At 36.6% G+C, this 23,391-nt stretch overlaps 1 pseudogene; it reads right to left on the bottom strand.

Annotated features, from left to right (window-relative positions):
• Positions 1-14,048: 14,048 nt before the first annotated feature.
• Positions 14,049-14,167, bottom strand: LOC111737001 (annotated as a pseudogene).
• Between the last annotated feature and the right edge of the window lie 9,224 nt (positions 14,168-23,391).

Here is a 23,391-nt window from a genome sequence, read left to right as displayed (position 1 = left end):
AGACTGTCTTTTCCATTATAGGAAGGAATTCATGCTGATTTAAAGAGATAATTGAGAAATAAACAATGATTTCGAAGCACATAATACTCAATTAATGATAGCATAAGAATAGCCAAATTAAAAAAATATTTTCAACACCATTACACATTTCTCATTTGCTCCAATGAGGCTGAAGTTTTGTAGAGAAAAAAATTTTAGGAGGATAGTGCCAAATTGAAAATCAACAAAAATTCCCCAAGACTCAAGAAGTCAGTAATTTGTAGGCAAATCAACCACAATGAATTACAACAATTTGAACCACTCGATGGCAAATGAAAGAGAATAAAAACATTTTTTCTAAAATTCAGAAATGACAGCAAATCAAATCCAGGTTTTGACTCATCATAGGTATTAATTAAAATGGCTTCCTGCCTAAACTTCTGTAACTCAATGACAAGGTGTTGAAATTCAAGTTTACAATGTGTTTTACATTTTTATTATGATGCCTTTTAATTTATTTAAACTGAGATTTGTGCTGACACTTTTGGCATTTTTTTAAATACTCAGGATGGGCAGCCAAATATTATGTAGGCATTTTAATTTCATTATTAGTATTGTCAGTTTGCTAAAGAGGAATTCTGCTCAAGGAAGAGTGCTAGTATTCTTTTCAGAAAGTTCACAATCAGCAGTTCAGCTATCTTTATTTCTGATCAGTACCAGAGGCATTGCTAACTAACTTGTGGGTTTCCACTGGTGAAATTACTGACTTATAAGTTGGCATAATGGGTGTTGTAAATGAGCTTTCCTTGGGGAAATGGGGGTATTCATGATGATTGGATTGGGTAAGAAATTTAACAGTCTCTATATTGTTTAAGTAAGACATAAAAAATCTAGAAAATATTGATCCTCATCTTTCTATACTTTCCCCCCTTTCTCTCTCCTCCTTCTTTCTTCTCTCTTTTATTTCTCTCTTTCACATTCTCTTCCCTTCTCTCCTCTCCTTTTCTCTTCCTCTCTCCTTTCACTTCAATTTCACTGAATTTCAACTCATTTTAAAAATGTCTTAGGATGTGACAAGTCTATTAAAAATTTAAAACAAGTTTTAAAAGTAACATTTTCTAAGTCATTAATTTATTTTTTCCCCCCAGTTTCATTGGGTTATAATTGGTAACACTTATTTATATTTAAGTTATATAATGTGATATTTTGATATTTGTATACTGTGAAATGATTACCACAAGCAAGCTATTTACTATTTCTATCACCTCACATAGTTACAATGTTGTTTATGTTGTGAGAACACTTAAGATCTACTTTCTTATCAAATTTCAAGTATATAATACAGTTTTATTAACTATTGTTACCATGCTGTACATTAGATCTCCAGAACTTATTCATCCTGCACAATTGATACTTTGTACCCTTTGATCAATATCTCCCCATTTCCTCAGCCCCCAACCCCTAGTAAGTCGGAATCATGAAAAAATGGAAAATCTAAACAGATCAATAAAGAATAAAGAGATTGAATCAATAATCAGAAATCCCCAGCAAGAAAAGCCTAGGACCAGATGGCTTCACTGCTGAATTCTACAAAATATTTAAAGAAGAATTAAAGCTAATCCTTCTCAAGCCCTTCCAAAAAACTAAAGAGGAAGTAATAGTTTCAAACTCATTTTGTGAGGCCAGCACTACCCTGATGCCAAGGCTAGACAAGAGCACTATAGAAAACTTCAGGCTAATATCCCCGATGAACATAGATCTTAAGTTTTTAAAGTGGATTATGTATATGTTCCCATCAATTTCCCCTGATAGTTGTCATCAGAGTATGGAATGCATCTAGTTTTAGGTTCTATGTTAACATTCACTATGTATGTGATCACTTGCAGTATCAGGGCTTTGAAAATAAATAGACCTGAGTTCAAATCTAAACTCTATCTCTTACTAATTTTGTGGTCTTTGGAGCTAATATTTGAATTTTAATTTCTGTAAACAGGGATGATAATGTTTTGCTTGCAAGACTGTTGTGCTGATGAATTGAGATATCTTGAATAAAGTTCCTAGCATGGTATTGCGCCTTTAGTGGGATTTTAATAAATATTAGCTCATTTCTGCCCCAGCAACATTTCTGCCTTTGAGAATATATATTAGATGTTTATGAAGGTGCACCTGCTTTCTGTTCAGCTTTATTGAAATACAATTGAGGTACACTAAATTGCACACATTTAAAGTATATAACTTAATGAGCTTTGATATATGTATACACTTGAAAACTCACCTGCTTTTATAAGTCAGTTTTTTCATTTTTACTGCTTTCTACAAATTGTGGTTAGCTATGTATTTTTATCCCATCTTTCATCTAATCTACTTAAATGGCATCTAATATATACAGGATCAGATCCGAACCTTGGAATCAAGCCTCTCTTCCCCCCAGCATTTAACCCTTGTATTCCTCTCCAGCTTTATCTCCTTTGGGCTCTTGGTTATGGCAACGGTCTGTTCATTTTTCAGATATGCCTTGAACCAGGGTTATATTCATTCTCTCTGGTACCCTGCCCCATGACTACCTCATCTATTAAAGCCTTATCCTTTCTTTAAAGATCAGCCGAAATCTCAATTTTTGAAGGAGTCTCATTGATTTCAACTTTGTTTCCTTTGATTTCCTTGACTACTTTGTTTACTACACAAATGAGAGAGTGTGTGAAAAGCTCCCAGCCCAGTGCCTCATACAATGTAGGAATTCAATAAATGTTATTTTAACATAGTTAATAATGGATAGCTTAGCTCCCTACATTTATTCATTTATTCACTCAATAAACAATTATTAAAAATTTGACAAGCATATCTACTATGTATGTAGTACAGGTGGGAGGAGTACAGGTTCAAAAGGAAGAGTGTCATCCTATAACCCAGTGGGAAAGATAAGTCAGCAAAGAGATAATCACAGCTTAGTGTGATTTGTGTGAATAAGTATGGGTCGTGAGAAGAAATGCCTTGGATTCAGCTCCAGCTGAATCCCAGAACTGTCAGATCTTCTGATTTTTCAAGCAAAATTAGAAATCTATATTTTTGAACATATTACTCATTTTACTCAAGTTTCTTAAACATGATTTTGGCCAAACTAAATGATTTTGAGGGGTAGGTCAGTCTACAGGACATCAGCTTATGAATTCTGCTTCATTGCCTCATGCAGTGCAATGCCATAGTCACTTGTGAGATGGAAGGGGCCTACCGTACATGAGAATGCACACCAGCACTGGGAAAGATGTTATGCTGTGTGTGATGGAGTCTGGGACACTACTTCCCAGTCAACTTGTTCTCTTGCTATTCTGCCCTGATTCTCTTGTGTCACAGCATCTCATCTCAACTCCCTTGTGAGTTTTCTACAGTCCACACCTGCCCCACACACGCCCCAAGCTGATGCCAGTTGTCAGCTGTCAATTAGCATCATGTTTGCCCAGTGATCGTTCTATAATATGTTTGAGAGGAGAAACAATAGATAGACCAAAAATGGACTCTATTTAAAAAAAAAAAGGTAAACACCATATTATTCTATAGAAGTGGAAAATATTCTTAAGTATTTAATATGCAGCATGAGGTTCTAGTCACTTATTTATGGCTCTTTCCTCGGCCTCTTATATGAATCGTTGCTCAGTCGAAGATAACAGAAACTACTCTAGCATTTTAAGACGAAAACGATTTAATACAGAAAATTTGACGTGGACAAAATCACTGTTGTCATGAAAGACTAGGGCTCCAAAATGTTCTCCCAGCCAACAGCACAGAGCTGAGTCCATAGCGAGGCAGCTGTAACTTTGTTGCGCTCAGGAAGCACCTGCTGCTCGGGCGTCACGCAGTCCTCAGCAGGATCCAGGAACCAGCGTCAAGTAGTCCTCTCTGAGATCCAAGAATCAGCCTCATGCAGTCCTCGCTGGGATCCGGGAATCAGGAAGTCCTTGCCGGTCTGCAGCAGGTCCACACTGTCTTAGCTGACATCTAGAGGAATGATGCTGATACCAGTTCAGAACCAAGCCACTCAAGTTAGACCCACGTCAGCAAAACAGATACCTTGCATGCCACTGTCCTCTCTTCATGTAAGACATTTCTGAATTCGGATTCATGAAATTCATGGGGGTATCTTAGTGAAACTAGAATAATATTTGGAAGCCTCAACCTCAAGAAATTCTGGGAAATACAGATTTTTTTTAAAAAAATGCAATTTCATTTAGTATTATGGAGTTTTCAGAATAGTATTTTTGTTGGTTAAATTCATGTCTATTTTAAAATATAATTTAATATAAGATAGTATTTTTTACTTAAAAATGAGTAATGGCTCCTGTATTTTAGAAAAAGATGTTGAGTGCATCCACCTGCCATATTAGTCACTTCGACACCCGTATACACCTTCTCTTCATATGTAAACTTTAAAACAGCAGCAAAAACAACAATTGCTTATTGAAAAAAATCACATTCACAGATGTCAGAAATAGTGCTGACTTGTCCCAGTAAGATCACTGTACTTGGTACAGCAACAGTAACTAGAGTCATTACTTAATTAAGCTATAAATCATTTTCATAGACTCATCTGATAAACTTTTTTTTGTTTTAGAATAGTTTTAGTATTCATTACAGGTATATACCTTAATTTACTTAAGATATACTTTTTGACCGTAGTCTCTATTTTTTGCCATTTGAATATAAATCGGATGAAAACCACTCAGAACAGTACATAGCAAATCATAGATACAAAATACATATTATGTATAAATAAATGTATATAATTATTAAATTATGAAAATGAATGCATAATAAATATTTGTGGGCTCTTTCAACATTTTATTATGATGAATTTCTAGAATTAGAACATATGTTTACTTTCGGGTTTATTTACATGAATTGCATGATTGCCATAGAAAGATTTTTCTAATTTCCATTCTTTCTAGCTGTCAAGGAGCCTGTCTACTTCCCTGAGTAGAAGATAAGTTTTCCTTATTCTCTCTAACAGAAGCATATGTGTTAGCTAAAATAATCGTGACACATTTTTAATTTAAATGATATAAAGATCCTCTCTTTGGTTTTATCATATTGTTTTATTACTGTTTGGAAAAGGTAGCAGAATTTATAATCATCTGGGGTTTTCCAGAGCTTCATAGGAGGGACTCAGGGAAAAATCAGCTGTATTTTCAGGTGTATATCTGCTCCAGGAACCTGGGGTCTCTGCTGAGTGAAAGTTGGGACTCTTGTAAATGTTAGTAACATGAAATCAAACTTGTAAAAATGGGTAACGATAGCTGTGGCATCCGAAGGAAGTGTGTTAACCTAGTTGGAATTTATATGGATTAATCAACTTAGTCTTTTGAGGTTATATCGAGAAGTTTATAAGTATCAGAGCTCATGAAAACCTGTGGCTTTCACCTATTTTTACCAGTTGGGAATATGAATAATCATTATCTCACTGAAGTTCTAACTTTGGCATTTTGTCAGCATTTTTGCAATCATAGTGCTGGGGTGGGAGGTGGTTAATCTGAGTAGCTATGAGACAATTTGTTCACGTTTATTTTGATTTCCTCTAAAGGTAATCGTGGAGCAGAGAAACACAATTATTTCATAATTCTTAACAGCCATTACGAACATATTACACATCCTTGCTGCTGTCTGCAGGCCAGCAACACAAGCAATGCCTGGGTCCTCATTAGAAATGTAGAATTTCAGGTCCTACTCTGGACCTACCAAATCAGAATCATCATTTTAATAAAATCTTCAAATGATTTGTGTGCATGCTAGTGTTTGATAGCACTGTTTGAAGCTACTCACCAGAAAATCTGCTTGAGTATACTGGGTCTCATTTTCGTGAAATTTGATAAATTACTGTACCCTGTAAGCCTGAGTTTTCTCATCTATAAAATTATATTAACAGCATTTCTTTAGAGAGAGCTTGACAAAGTTAAATAATATAAAGTGAGTAAAGTTCTTAGCTTGAAGGATGGTATTATCATCTTGTATTATAAATCCAGTACCATAACACTCATAGCAGCTGCTGACTGAAGGATTGCCCTGTGCTGATGTATTGCAGACATCACTTCTCTTCAAAGTAGATGTAAATGGGTCCCATTTTACTGATTAAGACTATAACGTCAGAGGATTAGATGATTTACCTCAAGCCATAAACTTTGTAAATAAGGAGACTGGGATTTCAACCTAGGTTTACGTGGCTCAAATTTCTACCTTCTCTATTTTAGGCTTAAAATTGCTCCTTTTCTTCACTGTGGAGATAATTTTTTTTTAATATTCTATATTGTTTATTTATCCCAGCTACATAGATTTATTTAATTTATGCACAATATTATTGAAGAATTTGAAGTTAAGAAAAAAAAAGCTGTATCTTCACAATAATGTTCCCCTCCCTAGTTACCACTGTTTGTCATATAAACAAGTAAAATTAGCCTCATTTAGCTGAATTTTTTTTCCTCCTTCACAGTGTTATTCTGAGTTGGAGTCATATTCTTAATATGTGAATAACCTTAAAAAAGTTTTACAAGCGAGCTGCTGTGCCTAGGCAATGCAAAGGAAAGGGGAACTGAGGAACATGGCCAGCCTCTCATGAAAAAGAGGCAGGAAATAACAATTCTAGATGATGAGGCTGGCTTTGCTCATCCCGACAGTTGATGAGGGGCATCTCATTATCAGAATGCCCGCAACAACAATAAATATATAACAAATATATTTGTTATATTTGCCACTGGTATGCAAAGTCATGTGAATGTACAAGTTATCTTCCAAGGTGTATTTAGTCTCAATGAGAGTCCCCTCCTTCAGGGAAATTATTATCCAGAGGTAGAGAGACCTCTGCGTGAACAATGAAAGAGATGTCTTATCAAACTGGACAGGCAGATAACATCATTTAGAATAAAAAATACAGTGAAATTATAGTTTTTCTTTTGGTTGTTGTCTAAGAGTTAAAAAGATAGACATGAGATATTGGGCAAAGAATTTTTAAAAAAAGAGAGAGAGAGAAGGGACAAGGAGGCAAGAAAACCTGACAAAGCCAGTTGTTCCTTTATAAGAAAACCACTCTGTACAAGACATATCTCTCAAAATACTGACTGAAATTATTTTATGTAACTAGTATAAAATCATTGCAGAAAACCACTGGAATACCAATAAGCATAGACTAATTCTGTTCTCAAAGAACAGGCAGTGTAGGTGGGCTTATGAAATAAACATGGGCAAAATGATATTAAATATGAGTCAAAAAAATAAAAGGGCTTACTTACAGAATATCTTGACCAAATATTCACTCCCTTCTGTAGGGGGAATATTGTCTTCCTTAAACTGAACGTAGCATTTAATAATGAAAGTACATAGAGTATAGGAGAGCATGGAAGGAAAACTAAACTGCTTATATGTGTAGTATATACACCTTTAAAATAAATATTAGGGGGTCATAGTATAGATATTATGAGGTAGAAAGAATATGGTTAAGTTCTGAGATTCTTGAAGGCTTCTACGATATGGAATGTGGAAGAAGCAAAATTTTCTTGGAACCTTGGAACATGTAGACAAGAATGTGTTAGAAGGAAGGAGCCTTCCAAATGAAGAAAGTGTTGTGTAGGTTTTTACTTCCATTCTTAAGTCACCATTAATTTAATAACTTTCCTGAAAGGTGGATAGGTAGGTAAGAAACCCTAAAACAAATGTTTTTCTCAATTTTAATATTTGTCTCAATTTAGGAAATATTAGCTAAATCATAAAGAAAAAGGAATGAACATATTGGAATTAATTGTATTACTTAGGATAGGTTAGGTTATGCTGTCATAACAAACAATCCCACCAGAATCAAATGGGATTAAAAGAAACACTAAAGGGTTTAATTTATACACAGGCCACATTTGCTTTGAGTGTTAGTTGGGACTTTGTTTTATATCACTCAGAGAAGGAGGCTAATGAAGACTTCATTATCTAGAACTTCCTGGTCATGACAGCAGTGGTAATTAAAGGCCAGAATTGACATGTCCCTTCCACTCATATTTCATTGACCAACGTAAATCAAATTGGCCATGCTGCCTAACTGTAAGAGGGACAAAGGGTACAACCCTTCTATTGGCCCAGAAGTAGAATAACTTGATACTAATGAATAGAAGTCATGGCTATTATGTTAGTATAAAAATTATTAAGTATAAAAATCAGATCTTTTTGAGTAAAAAAGTTATAGTGTAAATCGTATTTGCTGAATCTGCCTTTAACTCTAACACAGTCCTTGAAATCATACCAATGAAAGATTCATTAGGTTTAATGTGCCCATCTTTAAAATATAAGTTCCCTGAAGAATAAAGCAGACCATCAGCAATGAAGGCCTTGGTATGAATGGGTTATATTATATTGCTCTTCCTCTGATAACCAGTTTAAGTTAGCCTCTGAGGGCAATGTATATTCTGAAGCAGAATGAAGAGTTAATTGGATACAAGTGGTGTGTTATGGAAATACAGTCAGAAAGTGTCAGCAGTGGAAGTCTGGAGCAGCGTGATGGCCATGTGCATTTACAGGATGAGGAAATATGGTACACAAAACACAAGATGCTGTCAAGACACATTGTGCCTCTGGCCACTCCTGAAACATGATGCACAAAACTTCAAACCTAAAGCACTTTAAATGAAAAGGAACTAGTTGTTTTCAAAAACATTTTCAATAGTGCTTTAAAATGCTGGCTAAGTGCTTTTGCAGTGCTTCTATTTACTTATAACTTATTGAAAAGTTAGCTTGTTATTGTGTTATCCATTTTTACTGGAGCTATATAAAAAGTTCTATTTAGGAAAGATCTGGAAAGGGATTCAGTTTTGTCTTGAGAGAACCATTGAGAATTTAGATTAAAAAAACAACCTACGCTCAAATCTTAATTTAGATTTTACTAGCTATGTGATTATTAGCAAATTATTTAAGCTCTCCAAAATTCAGTTATGTCAGTTGTGAAAAAGGGATGGTAATAATAAAGACGCCTGCCTCTTGGGGTTATTGTGAAACTCGAATGAGGGCCTTTCCATAAAAACGTATTATAAATGCATTATAAACACCTCACTATATATATTATTATTGAAAATGTTACATCTCCTTTTCTTTTTCTTTAACAATTAAACTTAGTGAGGTGCAATTTACATATAATAAGTCAACAATTTGAAATGAACAATTTGATGCGTTTTGACAAATTATGTTGCTACTTAAGTAGCAACCATCAGAAAGAATCAAGATTTAGAACATTTCCATCATCTCATAAAATTTCTTTGTGCCCATTTGATATTATTTCCTAACTCAAATTTCTGACCCAGATGACCACTGATTTTCTTTTGGTCAATGGAGATTGGCTGTGCCTATCTAGACTTTCCTATAAGAGGAATAACAGTGTGTATGTCTTGCTTTATTTGCTCGGTATAAAGCATCTTGCTTTATTTGCTCGGTATAATGTTTTTAAGATTCACTCATGCTATTACATATATCAGTGGTTCATTCTATAATCCTATTTACTACTTAACAAGAAAAAACAGAGTAAATAAATTACTTTGTCAATTTTAAAAGTAGAGAACTCATTAAATAAACCTAAAAAAAGAAAAATTTATCGGTATAAATAATGACAGAAATTATACACCAAGCCATTAATTAACACCTTCCTTTCTATCTGGATCACATCAGGCTTCCTCATTTTTATCGCACATCTTCAAAGAGCCCATGTATGTATAATACAGGTATTATCATGGAGCTGTACAAACAAAGAGGATAATTTCATGTGCTCTGGGAACTCAAATTTGATAATAACATCACCATTAATAGAGACATATTAAGAGCAATTTTCCTTAAGTAGATATTATCATATGCAATACTTAATATATACATTCATGTAAACACTAAAATTTTATATTAAAAAGTAGACTAAAATAAAGAAAATAATACTAATTATATTGAATTTGAAATTAATAATGAAATTAAAAGACTGGGTTTGAGTCTGCTATTGTATAGCTAGTGAGCCTTGATAGGTCACTTAATCTCTCTGAGATTCAATTTTCTTATATGCTAAATAAGGGTAAAATGTAAACGTTTACTTACTGATTTTGTGAGAATTAAAAAAAATGTGTGTGCATGAGAGCAGTTGCTAAACCATAAAGAACTATAAAACTGTAAAGTATTAATAAACACAGTCTTGTATACCTACTTAATTTAAGACATTTAAATACAGTCTTGGTCTTGGAACATTTGGGACGAACATGCTCTCCTGCATCTGTACCTGTTTTTTTTTTTTTTTTTTTCCTTTTGGATGATAATAGGCCTTTGCTTCTTTCTCATCTTTATTTTATCTGTTGCTCTGTGATATGATATAATGATACCCTTAGGGTGAGTGTTAATTTCAGTGAACTGAATTACCACATGTTTATAAATATACGTCCATTCAATCATGCCCTTTCTTTGCTATATGAAGAATGCAATCACAGATACACAGTAACAGATGTGAGCATAATGAATGGGATGCACACATTCTCCCAGTGACTTAAATATTAGTACCCCCCACCTGCCCAATATTGACAAATAGGGTGTTTAATGCAAATCATTTCTTTTATCTCATACTATAAAGTACTCTATCACTCTCGCAAGAGTTAATAGGTTGTAATGTAACAGCAATATTTTCAGTAGCCTACCCTTGTTCCTATCTCTATCTCTATCTCCCTTTCCTCCTACTCCTCAAAACTGGAAGCTTCTAGATCATCTCTTATTTAAACCAGTCTGGCTCATCCAAGGACATTTCCCTACCTTTTACTCTTAATTGTGCTATTATTTGGTGGGGGTCTTGGATACTGAAGTGCAGATAGCTAATACAGCTATTGGAAGCTCTAAAGACAAATTTATATAAGTCTTGGTGATGAAAGGCAAGAGCCTAAAGGACTTAAGATAGATAAAGCACTCACTTTTAGCTGGTACCCTTTCTACCGTGGTCTTTTCAAAGACTGTTATACCTCTCCAGGTACATGAAGCAGGTCATGAATTTCCCCAGTGCTCAAGGGAATGGCCTTGGAATCCCAACTATTCTTCTTTATTACCAATTTGCTCTCATTTAAACTGCATCCCTTAATACCCTCCACCCATACCCCCCCACACACCTTTCCTGACTTGCTGATTCTTACCTTTATTCTTTTCTCTGGACCCTCGCTCAAGCAAGTAGACCATATCTTTTGATATCTAAGTCTTGGATTTCTTCAATTGTTTGGTCATCCTCTGGATTTCTGTGTTTCCAACTATCTCTAGTAGAAAACCTCTTAATTCCACATACTTTTCCAGTAGCTTAAGATAGAACTTCCCTTAAAAATAACAAATATGGATATTTGATTCTTTCATATCCTGAAACTTGAGTGATTGTAAAAAGAGGATGAGAGACTTCAGAGAGTCCCAACACTATTAGGAAGAATTCTGCAACTGGCCCTAGAGAATAAGATTGGTTGCACATCAACTGGGACTGATGAGATTTGTTGCATATCAACTGCAGCACATGTCACAGAAAGTTGCCCTTAGCAGTCTTGATTCTTAACTTGCATGTGTGACTCTCACCTGGCCAGTGAGCGGAAGAAAAAGTGAGGGCCAAATAATGTATGTGAATCTTATAGGCTGGCTGTGTCAGTCAGGTGTGTTCCATATACTCCAAACACTGACCTGCAAAGTATGAGCCTTATGAGGTCTGGGGTCTTGTTTTCACGTCTATGTAGCAACCCCAGTGCTTAGGACTGTGCCTGACACAGAGTGAGCACTTAACAAATATCTGTTTAATCAATTATAACTACAGTTGGAGAGGTATTACAGCAACCTCCTTGTGACTAGAGATGTTCCCTCCCGAGTCTAGGTTTGGATGTCAAACTCACAACAGGAATTTTTTGAGAAATGGCCCTCCAGGAAAGGGAATTCTAGAACAGAGAGAGCAGCAGACACACAGGTATTTATAAAGGGAAGCTTTTATAAGAAGGAAGCTCCTGCCCCAAGCGAAATTTAAAAGAGAAACAGAGGAAGCATGCATGCCTGTGTGTGTTCAGGGGAGGCAGAGGGATGTCTTATATTTTGTACAGTAGGAAGGATAATTTCTGGATTGACATCCAGAACTGGCAAATTCTCCCTGTGTGATGATTCTCCAGCACTTCCAGTTAACACTTTTAAACTTCTCTATCCCCCTTCCCATCGCTCATGTTATTAAATACCAGAGTTTTCCATCTTTTTCATTTAATATTAGTTGACATTTAAAATTAAGTTAATAAGGAATTAAAAGCATGTCAGAGCAATTTTGATTTCCCCCTATGTTCTGTTGCATGTTCTGAAACATAGAACACATTCCTATAGATAAAAGTGACTTAATATGGCAGTGAGCCTTGTTCCAGCAGTGGTTTCACATAGGGATTTGAGAATAGGTAATCTGGTGTAGTTTATAAAATAAAGGACATTCGGACCACATGTCCTTTATCAGTTGGGTAGTTAGGTCTGCAGCCCTGCCTCTTATCCTTGAGCTTGAGTTTTACGGTCTGCAGGCTGAATGTTTTAAAATGCATGAGTATAGCTTTCCCAAGGGTTCCACATGACATTCGGAGCTAGTGAGTTATTCATCTTTGTGATGTATGCTTTTGTGAATAAAACTGCTAAGATAACCATTTATTTATTCAACAGCTGTAGAAGTTTTGACTCATGCTAAATCCTGGGAGGAGATTCAGAGATCGCTGGGCTCTAGTCTAGGACTATTCTCCTGAGATTTGTACTGAGCCCTTGCCCTGTCACTCTCAGTGTCTAAGATGATGCTGTGCTTTTAGGTGGCCACCTCTGACTCACAAGAATCATCCAGAAGGGAGTCTCTTGGCCTGGATGTGAGATTAAGCTTTCACGGATCTGTGAAGTCCTTTGAATAGTCAGTCCACTCCTCTGACAGGTGCAAAGGAAAAATAAAAGTACTTCCTGCATGTAAAACAACTTTCCAAACTCCAAGCTCCTCGGGAAAAACTTCATGTTGTAAGAGATGCGACGTAAAAGTTAAATTCTGCAAAGAAAGTGCATTCATTGAGCTGAGCTCCAGACATTTAGTGATAGCAAAGAAATATTCTCATGCGATCTGTGTTACTCCCAGCCCTGTGTACTATGAAAAAGGTGAACCTCAAAAACTTTCCTTTTTATCTTAATGCATTTTGTTGACTATACGGCTAGATAGTACTGCTATACAAAGTCAACTCTGTATATGTGATCAGCATATAATAAAGGAACTGCAGATTTCTGATTCAGAGACATCGTTGCCATCCGATTACCTGAACATCAGTGGCGTTACACATTACAGAACATGGAAGCCGAGGTAATTGCCCTGCAGTAAAGTTATGTTTATACGTTTCATCATTTGTTACATAATACAAAAAGTCCTTTTTATCCTAGTTAATATTTGACAATGTGCAATTCTGTAGATTCTGTAGGTTAAATATGCAAAAGTTGTGTCTCCTAAAAAGTATCTGAAAATATAAGCACATTTTAGTAAATAGATAAACAAAATGTGGCACATTTGTATAATGGAATACTACTCAATAATAAAAAGCTACATATCACAGACACTCGCAACAGTGTCTCAAACATTATGCTAAGTAAAAGAAGTCAGACATAAAAAAACATCATACTGTATGATTCCATTTTATATGAAATTCTTAAAAAGTCACACTTGGCGTGGCGGTTTGAAAATACCCACAGACTCTTTGATACTCTTCCTTTCAAGAAAAAGCGCCTAATTCCCCTTACCTTGCATGTGGGCTAGACTTGGTAACGTTAACAGATAGAATAAAGCAGAAGTGAGTGCACAGGTGATCCAAGAGAGAGGAAAAGAGAGAGAGAAGAGTCAATCACAATGGAGCAGCCCCTGACTTTTATCCGGGACTGCACATAAAATTTCCTGCTTTTCTTGACCTTTCCCAGACCTTCCTCTGACCACCCCACCTCCTCCACAAATGGTGGCCTGTTTTGAGGCTCTGTAAAACTCTCTGGTCTAGACTATTACTTTTATGACTATTACTTTTATTTTTTATTTTTTACATCTACAGCACCTGGTCTTCCTAGGTGGTCTCCCATCCAAGTACTAACTAGGCCCGACCCTGCTTAGCTTCTGAGATCAGACGGGATCGGGCTTGTTCAGGGTGGCATGACCGTAGAGGAATAGACATTTTATCCATTGGTTTACATTGGTATCTTATTATTAAGGGAACTTATTCAACTGTCAGAGTAGGAACCAAGGCAGGGCTGGTTCTGCAGGTTATAAGATGTCTCAGACTGATTCTAGCTTTCAATGCAGAAACTACATTTTTCATGTTTTCCTGAACTACATTGACTGTTATGTTTTTGCCGTAATTTTTCTGCACATGCCATCCCTTCTCCTTGGAGTGCCCTTTCCATCACCATCTCTGTATATGGACTTCCTGGTCATCCTTCCCAACCCATTCCAACTGTCATTTGCTCTATGAAGCCATAGCCATGAGTTATTGTTACAACAAGATGTCTGCTCTCTCCTCTCTGATGCGATTTACTTTTATTTATCTTTATAAACTCTGCTTTGGGGTGTACTTGGGGTATACAAATAATACCTTCTCCTTTCTACCAGGATTAAGTTCCTTGGGAGTAGATACTATATCTTATTTTTCCACGTAACTCCTACTGACACCATAGAAAGGTCGTTAATATTTGTAACTTGGTCTTTGATGGGTTTTGTTTCTTCATAGGATATACTATCACATTCAATCATCTTTAGGAGATGTGATTAATAGCAAAACCATGAAGCATTAAGAAAGAAAGATGGATATATGCAATTTTCAATGTTATCACAAACTATTCAAGAAGAGTATTGGGCTAATTTCAGGCGAGTAGTAATATCTAGTGCTTATATAACTCTTGCCATGTGCCAGGCTCTCTTCTAAACTATTCACTGTTATTTTCAATTCTCACAGTTTAAGAAGAGATTGAGATGCAGAAAGGATATATAACACTGAAAATCAAAAGCTGGTAGGTGGCAGAGATGAAGCCCAGCTGGCTCCAGAATCCTAGCTCTTAACTTCTGCATTGTTTGTGAGACAAAGAGAGCCCTCTCTCCTTTGTTTATCATGATACTTTCCTCTTTGGAAGCTCTCCAAGCAAAGAAGGCTTAATGTAAAAATCAACAAATTTTTCAAATTCTTGTCTTCATCAATCCCTTCTTGGAACAAAATACACTTGAAAAGGGGAATCTATTACTGAAAATAGAGAGATATCATTAATGTATAGGTTTATTAGGAAGATATCTTGTACCGATGAGATAAATAGCTATAAATAAGTTCCATACTCTAGGACAGTGATTCTCAAAGTCTGGTCCCTGGACCAGCAGGATCAGCATCACCTGTGAGCTTGTCAGAAAGGCAGATTTTTGAGTCCCACCTGAGACATACTAAATTGGTCCTTTGTGATTTTGATGCATGCTAAAAATTTGAGAATCACTGCTCTAGTCCACTGCTTCTTAAACTGGGCTGCACATTGGCACCGTCTGGGATTTAGGTAATACTAGTGCTTGTGTCTCTTCTCCAGAGATTCAGGTTTAATTGGTAAAGTATGGTCTTGGCATTGAAAAATTTTAAACATTCCCAGGTAATTCAAATATTCTACCCTGAGTGAGAACCACAGCTCTATACTAATATTTGGGGTTTCTGGCTTAGGGCAGGCACTCAATTCAAACCTTATTAGTGATGGGGACAGCTCTTATTGGTCGCTATAACCACAGGGGTTGGAACAGTAGCTGGCACTTAGTAGTAGCTCAATAAATATCTGTTGAATGAATGTATGTTCTATAGAATTGTCATGCTTCGTAACGTATATAAAATAATACATGATCATATTTTACATTCTTCAAAGAATATTCAAAAACTTTGTCCCAAATGAATCCATACTGCTGTTCCAGATATGCAATTATTTTTTCTTTTAGGTTTTGCAAAACAGTTGCCTCTGCCTGTAATGAATGGGTTCTCATTCTCCCTTTTCACAAATTTCCTGGCTGACTTCTACTCATTACTCAAGTCTCTATCTCTCAGCCTCCTCAGCTGGAATAAAAGGCCTTGACTGAGAAAAGCTGCTTAGAGGATGTCCTCTGTGTTCTCTCGCTGTACCACTGTTATCCCTAGTGCCTTTTTAAAGCTCATAATCAAAATTGCCCACTTATTTAGGCATCGATAGTCACTGGCCCACGGCCTTCTTAATGGCAAGCACTGCCATTTCCTTACTTGGTACCTCTAGTTATGGAGTCAGTGTTGGGTACATGATAGTTGCCCAATAAACATTATTAAAGGAGTGAATATTTCTTCCTGCCAGATTGTCCCACATTAGACAGTCTCCTGGTCACCAGATCAGGCCTTCTAGATCAGATAATAAAACAATTTAGTTTGCCATGTGGTTACTGGCATCGATAGTAGGAGGTATTGTGCTGCTTTTAGTAGCCGGTCATTCCTGAGACCAATATCTAAGCCCCAGAAAATAGCTTGGCTGAAGTTTTTTTTATCAGTTCTATTTGATTCTGCTCTTATATAGATGAGCTGTTTGGAAGCTTCAGTCTCAGTACCAACTTGTTAAACCTGACCATCTGTTGGGGAGGATTTTATTTTAGATGAGAGCATCTGGGTCTCCATTTACATTTGCTGAGGTTAATAGACCTGACAACCTTTCTCTGTTCTCAGCAGGGAGCATATCCTGAAGCTGCTGGGGAAGCAGCAGCTAAACTTTTCACTGGTTGTTCTCAAATATATTCTCCCCATCCGAAGGCACTTTTATATTTTATTTGACTTATATTATATTTAAATAATATTCTTATTTCTTAAAGACACAGCTTTCAAGTCTATAGATTGCACACAACCAAGAAGCCGTCCCAAGTAAGATGAGGTTGTGGTAGGTTGTGAGACGTCGGGATGAAGGAGAGACACAGAGACCTCAGGTCTAATCCCGTTTGCTGTTGCTTGGTAGCCAGCCTGGTTACCTGGGCCCAAAATTTTGACCTCTGTGAGCTTTAGTTTTCTCACCCAAAAATAAAGGAGAAAATATTTATCTTGCAGTTTTTGTGAGAATTAAATAAGATTTATTAAAGTGCCTAACACAGTGCTCAATAAGTGGTCATCATTATTTTTACCTTTCAGTTGGTTTCCACGTCAGAGATTCTGCAGAAATTTCATACACATTTGATTTAATTCCCATAACAACACTGTTGCAGGTTGCATTTCCTGGGAAGCAGACTCTGAGATATCTTAGTGGATAGGATATTTATTATGAAGCATTATGACAGTGAGGGAAGAGGGAGAAGGAAGCAGGATAGGGCAGAGGAAAAAGTTGAATAGGCCCGATGACAGTTTCGGTCAATTCCATGAGAGCTTTCTGGGGGTGGAAGCGTATGCTGAAGAACTGTCATGAGTCTAGCCAAGAGGCCCACATCATTATACTCCTGCATCTGTCAGCCATTGCGGGAGGGTGCGCTGTGTCTGCTGGACAAGGGGTCTCAGGCAAGGGCGCTCTCTGTAGTGAGGCAATCGCTGAAGGAGGTGGAAGCTGAAGGCTTTCCATCAACAACAGCCTGATGTTCAGGTGTCAAACATGAGTTCTCAAGGTGACAAGTCCTTCGCTGCAAGGGGGTCTGGTAGTTGTTACTTATATCGGCCTGGAGTTTCTTTTCTAACTAAATAAGAGTAGGCGCTTTCTCAAATGAGATAAAAAAGGGGTGTGTGTGTGTGTGTGTGTGTGTGTGTGTGTGTGTGTGGTATGTTTATAGAGAGAGAATAGAGAAAATGAGAGAGCAGAAAATGGAATCTAACACCATTTTCTTAATTGGAGGCCTTTTGAGAGTAAAGGAAACTTGTTTTACAAAATGCAACTTGCTGGAGGCAAGACCTTTATGAGGATGTGCCTGAGTGACCTCCCCCAGCTTCTCAGGCAGATGAAAGAGTCAACTGAGAATCCCATTTTCCCTTGTTAAAAAAAACATTAATGATTCATAAATATAGGATGAGCTCAGGAGGGAATAGGGAGGTGTCAAAGTGAGAATTGCACTGAAAAAGTTAAACAGGCGAGGACAGCTTTATGCCAGACTATTGCAAAACGGGAGAGAGATTGAATTCAACTGCAGAGGGGGATGTTGCAGGAGTCAAACTTACAGTTCACTGACCTTGCTCACAAAAGGGTTTTTAAGAGCTAGGAATGGGAAATTGTAGCCACCTGTGTTTGCTAATTCACTTTACACGAAGGAAAAGTAACTTTCTCCTATCAGCAGGACAGGAAGTAGTTTTACAACTTGGAACAAGGTGCTGGGGTGAAGATAGGGAGCTATCTCCTTTGCTTTTTACATTTCAAAGACATGGCTCTTGGGTCTCTGAGCAAGACATTTCCTGGGCCTTAAAACTGGTGAGAGGCTTCTGAGGAGCTGTATATATATTTCAAAGGGGGCAGAGAAATAATTTGCAAATACTAGTTTTCTAAAGGAAATGTTCTAAGTAAAGGGAGGGCAGGGACTTATAATCAGTAATAAACTCACCTAAAGTTTAGTCACGTTGAGGGGAACATTAAAGCCATTAAACTCGTTTGGATCAGAGCTTTTCAGAAGAGATCAAGAGTCAGAGCATGAATGCCGGGTTTTGACAAGGGAAGCCAATTAAATCTGTTCCCAGCAAGCAGCACTCCGGAAGAAAGGGCCTTGCTGAAGTGCCTTGAGATGAATAATCAGATACTAGCCACCCAGAAAGGACCTGAGTGAGTCAAGGTCCACCCAGGAAAACAAAAAGAAACAAGCATTCTAAATTAAATAGATTATTTTTAGATACCTTATTTTTAAAATACCTTAAATACCTTATTTTTTAAATATCTTATTTTTAAAACCTTAGAGGCTAATAGAAGTAACACATACTCATATCTGAAATTTCAGAAAGTACAGACATGACAATCACTTCTGACACTTTGATGTGTATGTTTTTAGTTATGTGCGTGAGTACTCTGAATTTTTCCTGAGTATTGTCAGTTCTGAGGTAATGCTAGGTCCTATTTATAGTAATAAATAAAGTTTCGCTAAATTTGTCTCCTTGAATACTGGGGAAACTTGAGTATTTCCTCTTTCTTACTGCTGCCTAATCTCACCCAGAGATTTCTGGTATCCTCATTGGGAGGGGGCATTTCAGGTGTCAGACATGAGTTAACAAACAATTCTCACATATGTTTCTACTTCAGGCCTGTAGCTGCTGCTCATCCTGGAGAGGGGTTAGCCTGGGCTTGTGAGATGATGTTGCACTTCATGGGGCCAACGCTAAAATTTGCATCTCACTCCGATCAGTTCTGGTAGGTAAGAGGTGAAGTACATTATAACAAAAGAGTTCTGTTTCTATAACCTTTTGCTGATTCAGACCTGTTTTCCCTCAGCGCCATGCCTTGTCTTTCCTCTGCTAAACCCCTAAGATGTGTTTCTCAGAGACTGGAGGATGGAAAGAGGGGAGTAGTAAGAGTAATTAATTCTCTGCCTTCCTCTCTGCCTCAGGCTTTACATGCTCCGTGGCTCCCACTCAGGTTGGGCAAGCCCACCGCGGCCCCAGTTTGCCTTGAATGGCCTAGACCTTGGGCTCTAGCATAACCACCCGCTACTGTATCCTAGGGGTGCATGTGCCTTCTTGATTTTCCTAATTTCCAGTTTTCTCCTTGTCTCCTGTTTCCACCTAGCTGTTCCATCATCTGTGCCTTCAATTCCATGAGTTAAATTCTATTCAAAATATTTAGTCATGTCTCTTCTCCTTATCAAACTCTGACTGGTACAGACTTTCTCTGCATAGCCAAAATGTAATCTGATATAATCTTTATCCTTCAGGCTAGCTCTTACTTTCTCTGTGGAATCCCACAGGGGGAAAAATTCTCTAGTTTCAGAATTCTCTCAGCCACAAAGAATAAAGGAGGTAAAGTTGTGTTAGCAGAATTCATTTTCCCCTCCTGGCTATGTTTGTAGCAGAGACTGAAACAGGGAAAGGCATGGGGTTATCTGTAAGCCCTCAGAGGTTTCCTTCTCTTTGTTGAGTGGAAAAAGGGAGGTAGAAATTTGGTGAATTATAGTAAGAAATTTAAGAATCACTGCCAGCAATATATTGCTTAAAGGAATATGTGAAGAAACAATTCTCTTTACTTATGATGTTAAAGCATTTGTCGTTTGATATTTCACAAAAAAAAAGCAACTGGAATATGCTGGAGTGAGTAAATAGCTTCTGTTCTGTGTTTGTGGGTGTAATTTTTAGTTACCTCTTTCTGATTAATTCTTCGAGGCAATCCTGTGCTTATGTTTTTTCCATAACATAATGAATATGTTAAGTGTAGTTTAATAAACAAATAAATAGAATTTAATTATTGGAAATTGCAAATAATCATTAATGCAAAATAGGTTCTTATTATTTGTGGTGGATTTAAGAAAAACAGTATTCCAAAAAGTTTATAGAAAGTATTTAGCATAGTAGGCTCTTGGTAAACATTAATTCCCTTTCTACTTCGATACAAATGGATTTTCCTTGTTTTCATCTTGCTTAAACCAATATTAAAATTGTGTGTTCTAAGCACCAATTTCTTTTTTACATATCCCCACTGCCTTAGCTTTTCCTGTCTGTCATCCTGGTAAAAAGTTTGGATGGGCGTAACCCATGATTACCTCTCTGACTCATTTTCCTAAGCTTTCTTAGAACATTCTGATCTGTTTTTCTGGGCTAGTCCCTTGGTAACTATCACTTTGCAATATGCTTTTCTCTCTTTGGCCATCATAAACTCCCTCTATAACCCTTAAATATAAACAGGTTAATAAAAATTTATAATGCAGTAGCTAAGATTTAGATATAAGTGATATTTGAAATGTAAGAGTGTGGTTGTCTTTTAGGGATGCATTTTAGGATTAATGAGTGTTCTATACCTGGATATCTGAGTCCCCAAATGGCTGACCACTCATTGTAATAACCAGAAGCCTTAAAAGTGATTGTATAATGACCATCTCTCCAGGCTTCTTGAGGTTACTGGGTATAGAAAGAGACTTACAAGTAGAATTACTCTTCTCTGTTGATGAGTTTCTTAAGGACACATGCCACATTCTTCCCTTTACTTTGTGTTGAGTCCTTTAGAAATGGGTCATCCACTGCCTGCACAGTAGAAGTTGAATGAATGAGTGTTGCCTTTGTAAGCTTATTGATGTTGGCATTGAAATTGCTACATGTAGAGACAGGAGACAACATCCCTGATTTGGGGCTCATGCTTGGCTATTGCTCTCTTAGACAGGTCATGAGACTAACAGGTCCAGCTTCAGAGTTTACCAACGGTGTAATCTTGGGCAGATCATTTTATCTGTTTGAGTCTTAGTGCCTTTATTTATAAAATGGAATACAAATACAGTGAATACTTCACTAAATGTTTTAAGGGTCAAATATGGTAACTATATATGAAAGAGTCATGTAAATTGTAGAGGATAAATAATATAATCAGGTATTATTAATTTGCATAAAGATAATTTTGAGATAAAAATTGAGAGTGTCTTGTTCAATAGGTATTTAAGTATTTCCTAATTTTTCAGATTCACTGCCTTTTATTTCAGAGTAGTCTGTACCATCTTGTTTTTACCCTGAATTTAATTCACTGTCATTGTGCATCTAAGTGTATATCTACTTCCACCCTGCTTTGTGGCCAATAAGGACAATTTACATGTAAACAGTAGGGAGTTCAAGGAAAAGAGAAGGGAGGTCACAAAGTTTCATCACTCCTCATTGAAAATGTTGGTCTCAATGTCCATCTCTTCAAGATCTGTCCTGATTATCCTTCTCTCGAGACTCCAAAGTAAATATACTTGAAACTAAGATGAAAAATGGTCAGAAAGAACAAGTTTTAAAAACTATGAAGAAAGGAAAAAATAAATAAAAACAAAATATGTTGAGAAGAAAATTAAAGTAAAAGAAAAAAATCCATTATCTTGTTATGTAAGGATCAAAGGCTAGTATAGTTATTTATTTTTTCCCCCAAAGGTACAACTGACAGTCTTTGAACTACCTCAGGGTTTGTATACCCGAGAAAATCATTTAAGTTTCTTGGTAAATAACGCATATGCAACCTAGGACTCATAAGACTATTGTATATGTGAGAGAATTCTTTATGACTTATCACACAAATCCAGACAACTATTTGTAGATGACTGTTGTGTATCAAGCATTACTTGTGTATATAATACCACAATAACAGATGACAAAAAATTTAATTGGTCAGTTGGCTATTTCCTCTACACTGTGTCCAATTCGCTGGACAAATTGTTTAGGAAACAATACATGAACACAGTGAATTTTGACTGAGTTTTTATTATAACACAGACACAACTGGCCAAGTTCAGGAAGACATTAAAGTATAACTTCCTACAAGTCACACTTTTTTAATTTTCATTTTATCAGATAAATGAAAGTAATAATAACTTGCAGAGCAATACGTTTAGTTCATTGGGTTCTGAGACATCAATGAGACAGGATCATGATTAGAGTTATAAGGATTAAATGAGATTCAATGTCAAATCTGTTAGCACTGTGGCACCATATAGTATGTTATGTTTTAATTCTATGTTCTGCCATGAAACTCACTGAATCGACTGTTCTTTTTCCCTCACTAACTGTCATTGGGCATCAATTATATGGAAACATTTCGTTTCGGTAATAAACCAAATAAAGGCCAAGTCTTTAACAAAATAGACAAACTGTGTTACTGGTAAATACACAGCTAGCATCCTGACTTAGAATGCTAGGCCAGTACTTATCAAGGCCACTGATACCTCAGCTAGAGAACACATGCAGAAAGAAAACTCTAGGAAAACTTTCACTCTTTATTGTTTCAGCCCCAAGTCTTCATCTCAGCTGATTTGATCTTGACTATGGCAAAACTCAAAGCCTTTACTTGGTATCAGAAATTCTGTGTTTCCTTTGGAGTATTCTTGTTTGTTTTTTTATTTTATTTTATTTTATTTTTGGCCTATAGGGAGCAGAAGGTGGGTAGGCACATCCTCCACTGGCAGCCTTCCTGCAACCAGCTTGATAGGAGAGGAGAAGGGTATAGAAATCAAATTGTTCCAAGAAAAGAGGATTGCGATTATATCTTGTTCTATTTAGAATCTCTTTACTTCTCCCACACATACAAAACAAATAACAACAATGACATATTCCACTGTGTTTTACGATAACCCCGCCTTGTGACCTTGAGGCTACATTTTGTCTTTGTCTCAAAATAGAGTTCCCTTTCCTTGGGGGCAAAGCATGTCCACGCTAGGGGAGAGAGGATGAATAGAGGGTTTTAATGCCGTAGGGAGGATGGAGACTTTTTGTTTGGAAAATAGAGACACAAATATATAAG

The sequence above is a fragment of the Pteropus vampyrus genome, unplaced genomic scaffold, assembly GCF_000151845.1.
Source record: "Pteropus vampyrus isolate Shadow unplaced genomic scaffold, Pvam_2.0 Scaffold1, whole genome shotgun sequence".
Classification (NCBI taxonomy): domain Eukaryota; kingdom Metazoa; phylum Chordata; class Mammalia; order Chiroptera; family Pteropodidae; genus Pteropus; species Pteropus vampyrus.
Note: the sequence above shows the minus strand (reverse complement) of the source record. Positions and strands in the feature narration are given on the sequence as shown.